The sequence below is a fragment of the Mandrillus leucophaeus genome, unplaced genomic scaffold, assembly GCF_000951045.1.
Source record: "Mandrillus leucophaeus isolate KB7577 unplaced genomic scaffold, Mleu.le_1.0 Scaffold87, whole genome shotgun sequence".
NCBI lineage: Eukaryota > Metazoa > Chordata > Mammalia > Primates > Cercopithecidae > Mandrillus > Mandrillus leucophaeus.
The window spans coordinates 408,902-423,534 of NW_012109474.1; the positions used below are offsets into that span (position 1 = coordinate 408,902).

General features: G+C 46.3%; 1 long non-coding RNA gene across 1 annotated transcript in view; it reads left to right on the top strand.

Moving 5' to 3' along the window:
* The window catches only part of LOC105531148, a 20,046-nt gene extending 5,456 nt beyond the window's left edge, over positions 1-14,590 (top strand). Inside the window, exon 2 of the long non-coding RNA XR_001004746.1 lies at positions 14,091-14,590. This is a non-coding gene — a long non-coding RNA (uncharacterized LOC105531148). The remainder of the gene's footprint in view (positions 1-14,090) is intronic.
* The last annotated feature ends 43 nt before the right edge of the window (positions 14,591-14,633 follow it).

The following is a 14,633-nucleotide window of genomic DNA, read 5'->3' on the forward strand; positions in this document are numbered from 1 at the left end:
AAAAATAAAAAAAAAAAATTAATGAATTAGCCAGGCATGGTGACACATGCCTGTAACCCCAGCTACTCAGGAGGCTGAAGCAGGAGAATCACTTGAACCCGGGAGGCAGAGGTTGCAGTGAGCCGAGATGGCGTGAGCTAGACTGTGTCTCAACAGACAAACAAACAAAAACCAGTCTGGATAGGGGCTGGCTCCTAGAAGTGACCAGAAAGGTCCTCAGCAGCTGAAGCCACAGCTGTCCCTTTGTTCCCCCCTCCTCCCGGTCCTTATCTGTCTCATTTAATCAACTCAATAGCCTTTTGAGGGAGGTGCTGTTGTTATCCCCATTTTACAGATATAAATACTGAGTCTTAGAGTGGTTACAACTCTCACCAAAAAGGATGCATAATCAATCAGTAAGTGTCTGAGCCAGGACTAGGACAGTGTCCTGCCTGAATCCAGGGCTTTGCCCTTCACCATCCTCTGGTGCCTACAGCAGTGCAGGCTCTGCCCCGTTGCCCCCTGAGAGGGCTAGGAAAGGGGTCTCCCTAGGGGAGCTGTGACGGCAGGGTCTGCAGCTTGGCCATGAGGCTGACTCCCAAAGATGCTGCAGAATAAGCCAGTAGTTAGAGATGCTATAGGAATTATACAGGGAAAAAGCAGCAATGTGGAAGAGAGGAGGAAGAAAAGGGGAAGGAGAGACAAAAGGGAAGGGGAAGGCCCCCCAGGTGCCCTGGTGCCTGGAATACTTGCCCTGTGCCTCTGATTTCTCTCGAGTGGTGCCTGGGTGCGCTTTGTTACAGTTAAAGTTGTGTCAGTGGTTTCATTAGAACCCAGGCTTTGATTTATAACCCTCCCTGCAAAAATGTGCTCCTGGCTGAAAACTGGCATCCGAGGTCTTAGGCCAACAGAGCCATTTCCATAGAAGAGTTACAAGGCAAGGGCCAGGAGGGAGGTCCCTTTCTTGAGCCCAGCTTTCCAGCCAGAAATAAAAAGAAGGGGGTGGGGAGTTGTTTAGAATTCAGAAACAGCCTAGATTTCAGAAGGAGTGCTTAAAGGGTCAGTTTCTTCATCATATGCATGCAGAGACTTTTGTGAAAGTATCTAAAAACTGTTCACAGAAATGGTGCTTTGGAGTAACTCCATCTTGCAAACATCGTTATGAAGAATAATCCACAATAATAATGAAGATAATGATCATGGTAGTAAGACTTTCTTGTGGGATGATGCTTTAACTTTATCATGAAGCATCCACATGCATGGTCACACTAATACAGCAGCCCTGAGATAGTTGGGAAGAAATTATTATCCCTGTTTTGTGACAAAACTGAGACCCAAATCAGCTGAATGCTGTGCTTAGAGGCACCAGCCTCAGTTCAGTGGCCCTCCTGCCCTAGCGTGCCATCTGAACCAGGACTTCAATAAACAAAAAAGCAAAGCAGGTCTGTATACCAGCAGCTCATTTCGATTTTTTTCCACTTTTATTTTAGAAGAATATGCATCATTGGAAACAGGTCCCATTTTAAGCCACATGAGGCTTGAGAAAAATAAATGTGAAAATAAAAGTGCTGTTTAATATGGGTATCATTATTACTATTATTATTGCAAAGAGCCTATTTGGAACTGCCTAAAAACCTAAAGACTGATTAATATTTTTAGAGCATCAGAAGGTATGCTTTTTTTCCCAGTATAAATTCTTCTTTCCCAAATGGTTGAAAAATCATAATCATAATCATTATCATCATCATCATTCCTTCCACTAATTTATTGCTTCACACATAATGTCTCATGAATTAGCACTTTTGCTACTCAAGCATCCCCATTTAACAGATGAGGAGCTGGAGGCTCAAGTGCAAATAGCAAAATGAGCGGGGCTTGGGACTGAAATTTGGATTTTCAACAAGCTTGCCACCTTACCACTCTGCCTCTTATCACACATGCTTTGCTGGGCAAATGCTTTGAAGCCCAAAATTGCACCAGGTCGGAAATTAGAAATAGTTCACCATCAAGAATAGAGCTAATGTGGCCAAGGCAGTCACCGTCAGGACAGACACTCCAATGACAGGCTCCTTGATGTCTCACCAGCACATTCACTGTGCATGGGATCCTCAGCCCTGTCTCAGTCCCTCCCGCTGGAGCCCTGTCCCGTAAAGGCCTGCCCCAGGGGCTGGGAGCCAGGCAGAGCTTCGTCCCTCCCACTGAGCAAGACTTGGGCTGTCACTGTGCTGTTATTTATGAGTCTCCCTTGCCCAATGAGTGGCCTCGAAGGGGCCCATCCTGGGCCTGCTGTCTGGCCAGACTTGTCACACGTCATTAGATGTTTGGTTGCCACTGACCCCTCTGCCATCTGGCTGAGTGGCCTCAGGGTGAGGAGAGGCAGGCAGCAGCTCCTCATGCAGCCCCCGAGTCTTCGTGGCACTCAGGACATGAAAGGGTTTCAGAACTGTTGTGCTAATCTACTAAGGGGAAGACAAAACTGGAAAATAATCTCTTAAAGAGAGGGACTGTATTTAGAGTGTCTCACTCTTGGCACTACTGCCATTCGGGACCAGATAATTCTTTGTTGCCTGAGGCTGTCCTATGTATGGTAAGATGTTGAGCAGCATCCCTTGCCTCCTCCCTCTAGATGCCAGTGGCACCCCTGTCCCAGATGTGACAACTAAAAATGATGTCAGACATTGCTGAATTGTCCCCTGGGGGAGGAGAAACATCACCCCCTTTGAGGACTGCTGGGCAGCTCTAAAGGTAAGACAAATTGGGCAGTGAGTTACTGAGCTATGACCATGGCAGGCATGCATGTCCCCCGAACAATAACCATTTCTGGGACAGCATAAACAGATGGCAAATATTTTATGAACACCATGTTGCCTAATCATTGCAACCATTTATTGTATCGTTGGAATTCCTGACCCCACTTTGCAGATGAGGAAACTGAAGTTTAGAGAGGGAAAGTGATTTTCTTGAGGCCTGAGAAGTGAGAGCTAAGCTAGGTTTAAAATCCAGTTTTGTTGTTGTTGTTGTTGTTGTTTTGTTTTGTTTTTGTTTTTGAAGTCTCCTGCACATTGCTGCGGCCTCGTGTCCTTGTTCTCAGTGTAAGGGCTTGGCAAACATGGCATGTGGGGCCCTGAATGTTCTATGATTGCCTACTGGACCTGCGGCAGAGGATGCTCATTTCGTGTCGTCCCGCTGTTTCCACTATGTTACTCATGACCTCTTTTTCTCCACAGCCCATCTTCCCCAGAGCTCCCCTTTCTGTGCCCTGGAGCAACCCCTTTGCACCATAACAACATCTGACCCACAGGACCCAGGGTGGTGGGAGAAAGTTAGAACCCCACCCAGGGATGCTTACATTGTAAAAGATCCCTAGGGAGAAAAATCAAACCAGTGCACTCTATGACATTTCAGTCACTTTACTAGGTTGGTGTAGAACTCGATGGGTGGGATATTGTAGAGCCCTTTAAATCAGTCTATAAGCTAGGAGATTCCATCTCTATACAAGTGAAATATTTGAATTTTAAAATATAGGAAAGTGGTCAAGTGGTTGCTACTGCTATTTTAACAATTGCATGTAAGTCTTTAATTATAACTTGCCTTAAACCCTCTCTAGAAGTAAGTGGCAAATTCGTGAATATCTTCTGTGCTTATTAAGTAAAACAAGCCTATGCCCAGAGTGCCTGTCCCCAGATTTGTTTTGTAGAATCTGGAGTAGGCATTAAGTTATATATAAGCCAGTAAAGCGGTCCAACCACACATATAAATTGTATGACCCTGAATTCTTCTTGACCCCTTTCCCTGAATTGCATCCCCACCTGCTGTCTTGCAGGCCAGGAGGTCCCCAGTTGGTTCTGCTCTGGTGCAAGTTGTGGCTAAGGGTCTGGCTGATGGACTCACCTAGATTGCTTGGGCTTCTTTCCTTCAATATGGGTGATTTATCTGAGTTTCAGGGTCCACCAGCAACTCTTGCCTCCCTGATGTTGTTAAACAAATCACTTCCTTTGCCAAATAATTAATTTGATGACATTTCTAATTTCTGCTTATCTTCCCTTCAGGACATGCAAACTTCATTTTATGACCCATGTTCCAAAGGGACACATAGGCCAGAAAGGTCATTAGATGTACAGGGAGAGTCAGGAAGGCACAGATGTTTGCACTGGAGGAATACTAGGAAGTTGGCAGCTGGCAGCCTTTTCTGCTTTTTCCAATCCACATTATTCAAGACAAGGTTTTTTGTTGTGGTAAATCTATATTTGAGGTGAAAATTATTGCCAGCCTTATTTAGAAGGAAGGCTGAATGCACTTCCCAAAGCCAAAGAGGAGAAAGGACTATTCGTGGATTCCTGGATTGTATGAGCTATGTCATCTGGGCAGGCTGCAAGGGGGACGAGGATTGTAGGCTAGGCTGGGGGTGGTGTGCTTACACAGATAGAGGAGAGAGAAGGTGCATTCAGGGCGAAGCCACAAGGGTGGACGGTGTTGGTCAGGGGCGTAGGTACTAATGGGAGTAGAATCACAGAGTATGTTTCAGGGGTGGTGTTTGGCTGTTAGATTTGATTGTGATCAGCTGGAAGGCTGTCACAAGTCCCGAATACCAGGTGAAGCAGTGGGAACTCTATCTGTGTTCCCGTCAGGAGAGGCAAAAGGCAAAGCCTACTTCAGCCCTTTCCCATCCCATAACCTCTGCTTGCCACGAGACCCCAAGATGCTGCAGCAACCAGAGGGACTACCTGAATCATCAAATAAACATGTGATTTAATTAAGTAGAATTTTATAATTCATAATTGTGATATTTTTAAAATGTTTTAAGATGATGCTAGTAGCATCATCTTCTTGTGCTGTTTCGTATACAACTTCGTACACTTCCTCTTCATTTATTTGGATCCCAGCCTTGTGAAATGGAAGGAGATGAACAAGCATGTGTGGAAGAGGCAGAAATGGTGGAAGTAACCAAAGCCCAGAGGGATGACACCACCTGCCCAAGACCACAAAGCCGGTCACCTGTGGGTCTTGGAACCTGTAGCAATTGCCTGTTACTTGAATGTCAAGCTTATAGGGACAGCCCCAGATGTTGCTAGAAGGCAGAATCCAGGAAGCTTTAGGCCGTGGTAGCTGTCACCGCCTACAGCCTTCGGTCCAGCCCCCTGGTAAAACAGACACCTGTGGGCACCCACAGCACCCTGGGTCTGGGAGAGGGGGGACAGGTGGTCACCCGGAGCTGAAACTCCATCAGCGGAAACACTCCACATAAAAGGGAGCCAGGGATGCCAATTTCCATTTTCATTGGAGTGGCTGGTGCTTAGTAATCCAGAAGCTTTATTTAAGGGCTGACCTCTGACCGGGCCTGTCACTCCAGTGGCAGGTGCCTGATAGTCACTAGAAATCAATAGCCGGCATGAAGGTCACTTCCTAGAAAAACTGGGGCTATCAACGTGTCAGTTCCAATGAAAGATTATAACCAACCAGCAGAGAAGTTTATCTGTGGCTGAGAGCTTGTCTGAGCTGGGCTTGTTGTAGGCTGTACACATGCACGTGTGAGTACCTATGTGTGAGTGGGCAAGTGTGTATGCACGTAGAAATGTGTGCATCTATGAAACAAAGGATGCATGCGCAGGAGAGAATGTGTGTGTGTGCTTTTGTGTGGATATGAATGTGCATGTGGGTGCAATCAGTGTGGATAGGTGAGCAGGTGTGTTTAAGTGCAGATGATAATGTGTGTAAGAGAGTTGTGCTTCTGTGTGTACATGCATTTTCAGGTAAGTTTATGTATGTGAGTTAGTGCTCACATGTGAACATGTCAGGCACACATGTATGTGCATATGTGTGGTTGGGTGTGCAGATGCCCATATGTTTGCGTATAAGGGAGTAAATGTGCATTTGATAGTATGCTTACATCTTACCTGGCCTAGAAGGCCTGAAATACTCTGGCCCCTGTCTACTCATCCAGTCTCACCCCCAGATCCTCTCCTCCCCTCCTTACTCCACACTGGTCCCTCACTGGGTTCCTTCCTCTTCCCTGGGGATATGAACCACATCCTCTCAGGGCGCTGGTACTTCAAGGCTTGCTGCTTCCACCAAGCAATATCTCTTTCTCTCTTGTCCTGTACTGCCCCTTTCCTACCATTTGGTTTTTAAATGAAATGCTGGCCTCTTAGAATTACATTCCCAGCCATCCTGAAGGTGTTCCTCCATGTGTTTCCTCCATGGAATTTACAACAACATGTGGGGATCTCAGTTTAGTGAGTTGTTTGTTGTCTTCCCCCTCACAGGCCCCCTTTCCATCCCTGCATGGCTAAGCCCTCACTGAGGTATCCAGGGATCTCGCAAGTGTCTGACACCTCCCAGGTGCTGACTCTTTGGCCTCTTTTCAGACAAGGACAATTTCATCGGCTGAGGAATTCTACACTAGTGCTGTGAACTTCACCTCTTTGGGCCTCAGTTTCCTCATGTGTAAAATGGCAATACCTGCCCTGTCTACACCACAGAATCAAATGAAATAAATACAGTAAAAACCTCTTGGAAAGCATGAACTGCCAGGGCCCTGTCACATATTTTCATTTGGTTAAGGGCTGTTACTACTCAGAAAGAGATGTGCAGAAATGGGTGTCAATGATAAGCCAAGGAATTCCAAACAGATCACAGAATGGTTTTTTCCCTGTCATTAATTCTACTTAGAGGCACTGGCAAATCCTGAGACCTTCTCAGGCCTATGTCAGCCAGGATCTTCATTTACTGTCTGGATACCTGTTTCTGGAAGGCATCCTAATCTCTTCCTTTCATAAATGAGTCTGTCTAGGGAGAGTGAAGGGTATACTTCCCCTCAAAGAAAGAGAAAAGCAATATAAAGAATTAATCAATGCTACCCAAAGAAGATGGTTTGTTCCACGCAGTTGCCATGGGAACCTGGAGCTGTATACCAGGGCTGCCTGAGCTCTGTGTTAAGTGGCTCTAGACTATGATTTGGGAGCTGGAATCTTGTCTCCACCCTACCACTGCTGAGCTGTGGGACCTCCTGTCATCATTGCCTCACTTCTTGGGCCTCAATTTCCTCATGTATAATATTAAGGAATCTAAAAGATGATAGAGAATCTCTGGTCCCTTCCTGCTTTGCATAAGTAAAATTCCAAGTCATGTGTCCTATCTGGGTCTCAGCTTTTCTGTCTATTAAGCGGGAGTTGCCTCTTGTAAGTGGTTGAAGGGAAGGGGTAGAAAATGAGAGCCGGGGTCAAATGTAAGTTGTGTCTTCTGGCTTCCAGAATGGTATCTCCTCAGTAAGATAAAGCCTTATGAAATTAATTCTATAGGCACAAATTCCATTATTTTGTTCATTTATTCACCAAACCTGCAATGAGCAACTGCAGCATCATGGTGCCAGGCATGATGAAAGAAGCTGAGGGTTTGGAGGTGACAAGATGCAGCCTCTGCTTTCAAAAGCCTGGGGTCTCATGCAGGAGACAGGGAGATAGCTAATTTCAGAGCAAGGAGGGACAGGCTGTAACCATGGTCAGTAATGAGTGAGTGACAGCACTTTTGAATCTCTCCTTCAGGGTCATCCCTAAGTGCAGAGTGAGGAGATGACCTACCCTTCTGCCCCGCAATGCCATCCTACATCTGAAATTCTTCTTAAGGGCATGGTGGAAACCCTTAACTTGAGATGAGCCCAATACCAGCACTAACATATGAAACCATAGAGTTGACACTGGAGGAACCCCCAGGTTTCATTTGAGAGGACACTGGAGTTCAGGGTGGAAGAAAGGCCTGCCCAAGGTCACACAGCCCAGAGATCCTGGCCTGGGAGCCACAGCTGCTTTCTCTGCTCCACACTGGATTTAGAGGTTGGATTCCAGGCAGTTTCCCAGTTCCTAGTCCCACTGGGTGGGAAGTCAACACTCCCGGTTCTCTCAATGATCTGAAATCACATGCAGAAATCCACTCCTCAGTCACAAAGAGAAGTTAGTGGAAGTGTGTTTTGTTCCTAGTCACCGTCCTGGACAGCTGTCAAGTGGAAAGCCTTCTGATTGACTCATATTATAATGTAAATGACTGCTAAGTTCCCTCCTGTGATAACTGCATACTGGATAGTGGTCAGGGAAGAAATCCTTCTTATTAATTCCCAGTAAGATGTGAACCACTGACAACTAGCTCTCCAATTGTATTGTCAAAGAGAGTGCCTGGAGGTTCAAAACGTTCGTAATTCCTTTCATTTGTTTGACAATTATAGTTTTAGAACTTTTGCTCAAATCTGGGTTTAGTCACTTAGGAGTTTTGACCTTATTAAAGTTATTTAACCTCCCTGAGCCTCAGTTACCTCACTGGGAAAATGAAGATCATAATTAGACCCCAAAATATCAGGTGAGAATTAACTGGGCTCACAGCATAGCCTCTGACTGATTATAGGTGCTTAATAAATGTTAGTTCCTTTTGAAAGATGGGAGTTGCCACCCATGGAGATTTTAAAACTTGCTCAAGAGCACTGCTGGTGAGAGTTCGGTCAGAAACAGCAGTTCAGAAGCTTCCAGTAGCGTTGCAAAGTCCCTCCTGGCAGGACATCAGCGTTGGTCTCGTTCATTGCTACATGTCTGAGGCCCATGGCTGGGTACTAGGGATATGGGCAGTATGGAGAGGCTGGTGGGCAGGGTACTTGGAGAGTGGTGGCTGCATGGGAGTAGTCACAGAAAATCACTGCTCTGGCGGTCTTCAGCAGACTCCATCGCCGTGGCCAAGCTGGGGAGATGAGGGTAGTTTGAGGTGTGGGCAGAGGCAGAGGCAGAGGTGTGTGGCATTGTTGATGGGCCAGGTCAGTTTGGATGGGGTCTCTCGGCATGCACCTCTCCCAGGGGATGTGAGAGTTGGCCTCTGTGGGGAAAGAGCTGGACTATCCATCACCTGTTTGCTCAGGGCACTGTGCCCTTGTGTGAGAGGCAGCTGATGGCCACAGGGCCTCTGCAGCCTCCAAACCTGGGAGACAAAGAGGGGAAGGCTGACTCCCTCTTGGTGAGGGGCCAACTTCTTCTAAGTCAAGGAGGCTGGCGCTGCCACCACCTGACATCAGCCATGGGGACTGGTTTACCCTGTCATGTCTTCAGAGGACTGGCCTCGGAAAGCAGCACGGCTGGAAATCCTGCTGTAAAGCACAGACTTCTGCCACGGAGTCCAAGTCTGTCCAGGTTTTCATGCAATGGGTTTGCTAAAAATGGGATCTATTGTTTTGTTACAGAAACCCGGGCTAAGGACTCACAGCAGACAAAAAGAAATTGATTTCATTTTGAAAGTTAAACATGTCCATTGCAAAGGATATAGAAAATACAAGAAAAGTGAAATGTTAAAATCATGCACAGTGCCATCCGAGACTCTTACTAAAATTCTATATATTAGGTTGGTGCAAAAGTAACTGCGGTTTTGCCGTTACTTTTAATGGCAAATTAAAAGTTTATTCCCTTTGACGCAATATTGGGACTCTAATTAAAAGTAATGGCAAACTCGCAAAACCTAATATTTTCTTCTACCATTTTTTCCACATACATTTTTGCAGATGTCATCTTAGTTTGTTTCCTGCCATTTTGTCACATGCATAAACATATTTTAAATTATTATAATATGCTTATATATTTCCTTTGTTTACTCTATTTTTCCCCCAACATTTTACTTCGAAAAATTGTAAACATGCAGCAAAGGTAAAATAATTTTACAGGTGCCAGTCACAGTGGCTCACACCTGTAATCCCAGCATTTTGGGAGGCTGAGGCGGGTAGATCACGAGGTCAAGAGATCGAGACCATCCTGGCCAACAACCTGTCTCTACTAAAAATACAAAAATTGGCTGGGTGTGGTGGTGCGCACTTGTAGTCCTAGTTACTCAGGAGGCTGAGGCAGGAGAATAGCTTGAACCTGGGCAGCAGAGATTGCAGTGAGCTGAGATTGCACCAGTGCACTCCAGCCTGGTGATAGAGTGAGACTCTGTCTCAAACGAAAAAAAAAAAAAAAAAGAATTTTACAGGCCACACCATGTAGACTTAGCCATTATCACTTTTTCTTTCTATAGATAATTATTAAGGGTTCAATGTATGCTGGTCTCTTGTTAAGTATAAGAATTCAGTGGTTGATAAAACAGAGTCCCCACCCTCATTAATCAGAGTATCTAGTGGGGAGGCAGACAGACAGACCATATACTTATTGTTACATAGGAAACATATCCAAGGTGAGTGGGGCCTGGGAGAAGGGCCACCTCAGGCTGACTGGTGTTCAGAATGAGACCTGAGCACCTTTTTGCGGGCAGATAAGTTTTCTCTCTTTTCCTCTATAATATGTGGTCTTGATTCAACTTCTTAAAGTCCCAATATTGCATCAAAGGGAATGAACTTTTTAAAAACCAGGATACATGCTTTTTGCCAGGGTGTTTTCCAAAACAACTTGCGTTGAAGTGTTGCATTCTGTCTGAAAGGTGATTGAAGGAATCCGTGCCTTCCCTTTGGGCTCTGTGTTGGAGCCAGGCTGCCCAGGTTTGAACCTGAGTTTTACTGCCTTATTCCCTAGGTACCCCTGGGAAAGTTACAGGAGTTCTGAACTACAACAACTTTCCTCATGTGTAAAACGGGCATTCACCAACACTCACTGATACGGTTGGGATGTTTATCCCCTCCAAATTTCATGTTGAAATGTGACCTCCAATGTCGGAGGTGGGCCTGAGGGGAGGTGTTTGGATCATGGGGGTGAATCCCTCATAAACGGCTTAGCGCCATTCCCTTGGTGATGAGTCAGTTCTTGCTCAGTTAGCTCACGAGAGATCTGGTTAAGAGTCTGGGGCCTCCCTCTCTGCTCTCCTGCTCCATTTCTCACCATTTAATGCACTGGCTCTCCCTTCACCTTCTGCCACAATTGTAAGCTTCCTGAGGCCTCACCAGAAGCCAAGCAGATGCTGGCACCATGCTTCCTGTACAGCCTGCAGAACCATGAGCCAATCAAACCTCTTTTCTTTATAAATTACCCAGCCTCGCATGGCAGCGGCACCTATAATCCCAGCTACTCAGGAGGCTGAGGCAGAAGAATCGCTTGAACCCAGGAGGCAGAGGTTGCAATGAGCCGAGATCCGCCATTGCACTCCAGCCTGGGCAACAAGAGCAAAACTCCATCTCAAAAAAAAAAAAAAAATTACCCAGCCTCAGGTATTTCTTTATAGTGAGACAAAACAGACTAATACACTCACCTTGTAGAGTTGTCGTGAGGTTGAAATGAGTTAAGATTAAGTAACACCCACCTTACAGACTTGTTGTGAGGATGAAATGAGTTACTTTATAAATAGGGCTTAGAACAAAGGCCGGCACACAGGAGTGCTCTATCACCATTGTTACCTGTAGGATGAAAGCTCCAAGAGGACAGGGGTTTGTGCTCAACCTTCCATTTCCATGGTCATGGAGCCTGCTTAGCTGATAGACACTCAAGGGCAGGATATGAAAGCCCCTTGACTTGGGAGAGCCCCTGGCGCCACTTCCTGTGAAATAGAAATTGAACCCATGTGTATTAAAAGTGAAGATCCTATGTTATTTCCTCCAGCAGTGTTCAGAGTCCACCACCTCCACGCAGAGCCCATAGTCCTGTCCTAGGAGGACACTGAGCACACACAGAACTAGACTGTAATGGCAGAAAGCATTAGAGCAACCCCAGCCCTGCACCACATTAACCCCTCAGCCCACTTCCTGCCCCAGCCCTGCTGCGGTGGAAGGGAGAGAAGGAAGCAGGGGTGGAGGCAGGGAGGGCTTGCTGAGTGCTTTCTTTGTGCCAGTCCCTTCACATGTGCTTTCTGCTACTGAATTACCTCCAACATCCTATGAGGATGCAGTGACAGATGAGAAAACTGAGGCTCAGGGTGGCAAAATAACAGCAAGTCTTAATATGTCAGTAAGCACTCCCCTATGGCAGACAGGAGAGAGGAGGAAAGAGAAAATGGCTTGTCTGGCCCACAGAAGAACACCAGAAACCAAACAGAGAGGTGGGGGACCTGCTGCCTGCTGGAGGAGAGACCCTGCCAGAGGTGGAGCAGAGACCCCGCACTACTGAAGAAGCCCACAGGAGAGGATGTGGCAGCTCCATCGGCCCTGGAAACCCAAGGCACGGGCAAGCACCAGAGAAATAGGCATGCGAGGCCACCTGGGGAACCTTGGCACTTAAAGCCCTCACTTTCTCTGGAGGTGTACGCAGGTGAGCGGCAGGTACAATACCTGATTCCACCTAGATCTTTGGGCAAGGAAAGTCTGGTAGGGGTGAGCAACCACTGCGTCAGAGGCTCACTTAGTTCCTCCCAGTAAACGCACACAAATGCCACTCTTGGGCAGGGTTGGCAAACCTTTCTGGACTGTGCCTCAGTTTAAGACACACTTCTCACACTGTGAGCAACCACACATGTATATGTGTGCATGTGTGTGTGCATGTGTATGTGTGTACACAGACATAACTGAAATGAGTTTCCTGACACAATCCTTCACTTTACCAAGTGTGATGCATCCCAGTATTTTCCACCATTTGCTTCTATTCCTCTCCTCTCCACTCCTCCTCCTCTTCTTGGTCTCAGTCCATTAAACTGATTTCAGAATGCTGAAGTTTGATGTAGAAAACAGGTGCAACCAGGATAGAATCGAGAGTGTTGTGATGCTTGCAGATTGTGTGAGCTACACGGAGCTCAGAAAAGAGAGATTAGAACAGGCGAACAGGCTGCAGCAACCCAGGAAGGCTTTTGGCAGAGGAAGCAACTGGAGCTTGACCCAGAAAAGTGGCTGGCTCTGTTCAGTTTAACAGACTTTTTTAGATCTATGTGCCAGGCTCTGTACTTTTACAGACAGGTCAAGGTTGAATGGGGGAGGGGAAAGAAAGACGTTGAACACACAACTACATAAATAATTTAGTTATAGTTGTGGTAAGTAATGAAGATTAAAAAGTATACGATGCCATGAAATAGAATAAAAGGGGTCCTAATATAATCTTGGAGATCAGGGAAGGCTTCCTGAAGGAGGCAACATTTACAGGGACATCCAAAGGATGAAGAGGAGTGAGCCAGAACCCAGAGGAAGACAATAGCTTTGTAAGCAAGGGCCCGGCACATTCAGGAGGCTATCTGGGGAGATTAGTGACATTTAGAGAACCATTTGCCTTCCTTCTGCTAGAGCAGTCAGATCAAAATGCCAGAAACCTTGTCTTCTCATTCTTATGTCTCTGTTACTTAGGTGGGTGCTCACTCAGTGTTTGTGGAATCCATCACTTTCTGGATTTAGGTAAAGATGCCCTGTAGCTCATATACATCACTGCAATGCGCAACACAGGGAATGTCTGTAAACTCGGGGTGGATCCAGCTGGTGGGACTCCCTCTAAGTATTATCATCAGAGTAAGTCGGGTCTGAAGACACGCTATCCACACAGCATTTACACATTCTCATTACCTGGGTCTGGTGACCATACAATCCAGCTTGCTCCGGACAGTCTCAGTTCACTCCTGTGGCTCCAGCATGATCCTGCCTCATTTCACTTTCAGACATGTCCCAGTTTGGACGATAAATTGTACGTGCATCTATAATAACTCTGGGCCACATAGAAATATCCTGGTAGCATGACAGATGTATCCAAAGGTGCCACATTGAAAACGGATGTTCTGTTTAATGAGTTCCCGGTTCCTTGGGGGTTTTTAGCCCCTCAGCCACTACTGGAAAGTCTCCTCCCTTTCCAGAGTTGTCTCATTCCCTTTAAAGCCAACTTACTCTATTTCCACCTTGGCACACTTGAGTTCAGTGACAGGACAATATTCTTAAGCCTTCCCTTGGGCAGAAGGATGGCATGGGAAGAGGACAGGAATCTTGTGTTATCTGGATGCAAGTCCTGGTTCTGCCATTCCTGGTTCATCGACCCGAGTAAGTCCCTTCACCTGCCTGGACTTGCTGTTTCCCTTTGTTAAATGGAGATAATAAACACCCCATCCAGTTCCCTGTGTCACAAAGGTGAGGTGCTCTATATCAAGGCAAAGAGGAAACATTGGATGTCACAGAATGGGACCTCTGGCTATGATTTGGAGATACTGACAAGGGGGAAAGGTGGCATACTAATCAGGCTAATAATAATAATGCTTTAAAACACCAGGACCTTCCCCTAGGATGCTGTTCTCTGTGCAGGAGCCTGCGCCTTTCTGCCACCCGACAGTGACTGCCACAGCCAGGATTAAGCCAACTGTCAGCAAAGAAGGAGGAAGATAAACCCTGTGTGCAGACGGAACGGGGGATGTGTGGGCTGAGGGCACAGAATGTTTCTCCAGCCACCGCAGGAAGCAGCAAGAATACAGAATTCTGGTTGCCTCCGACAATTTTTCCCTTTTTTTTTTTTTTTTTCCTTTTTGGAAGCTGGAGATCCCTGTGCCAAGCCCTCAAAGCAGCCCCGACTTTCTGTGCAATAAAGCAGCAGTGAGAAAGGCTCAGAGTAATTAAGTGGCTGACGCACAGAAGAAGCCGTTACAAAGAATTGACTAAATTGCCCATTCATTAGCAGCTCGGCATGGAAGGAGAATTACAAATAGACGGCGGAGCCCGCAGTAATTCAATCTAACCTTGTACTTACAGAAAACAATGAGATAATGAACAGAAAAATTACCAGGCACATATTGTATTTTGTTAAAGGGGCGGGTGGGGG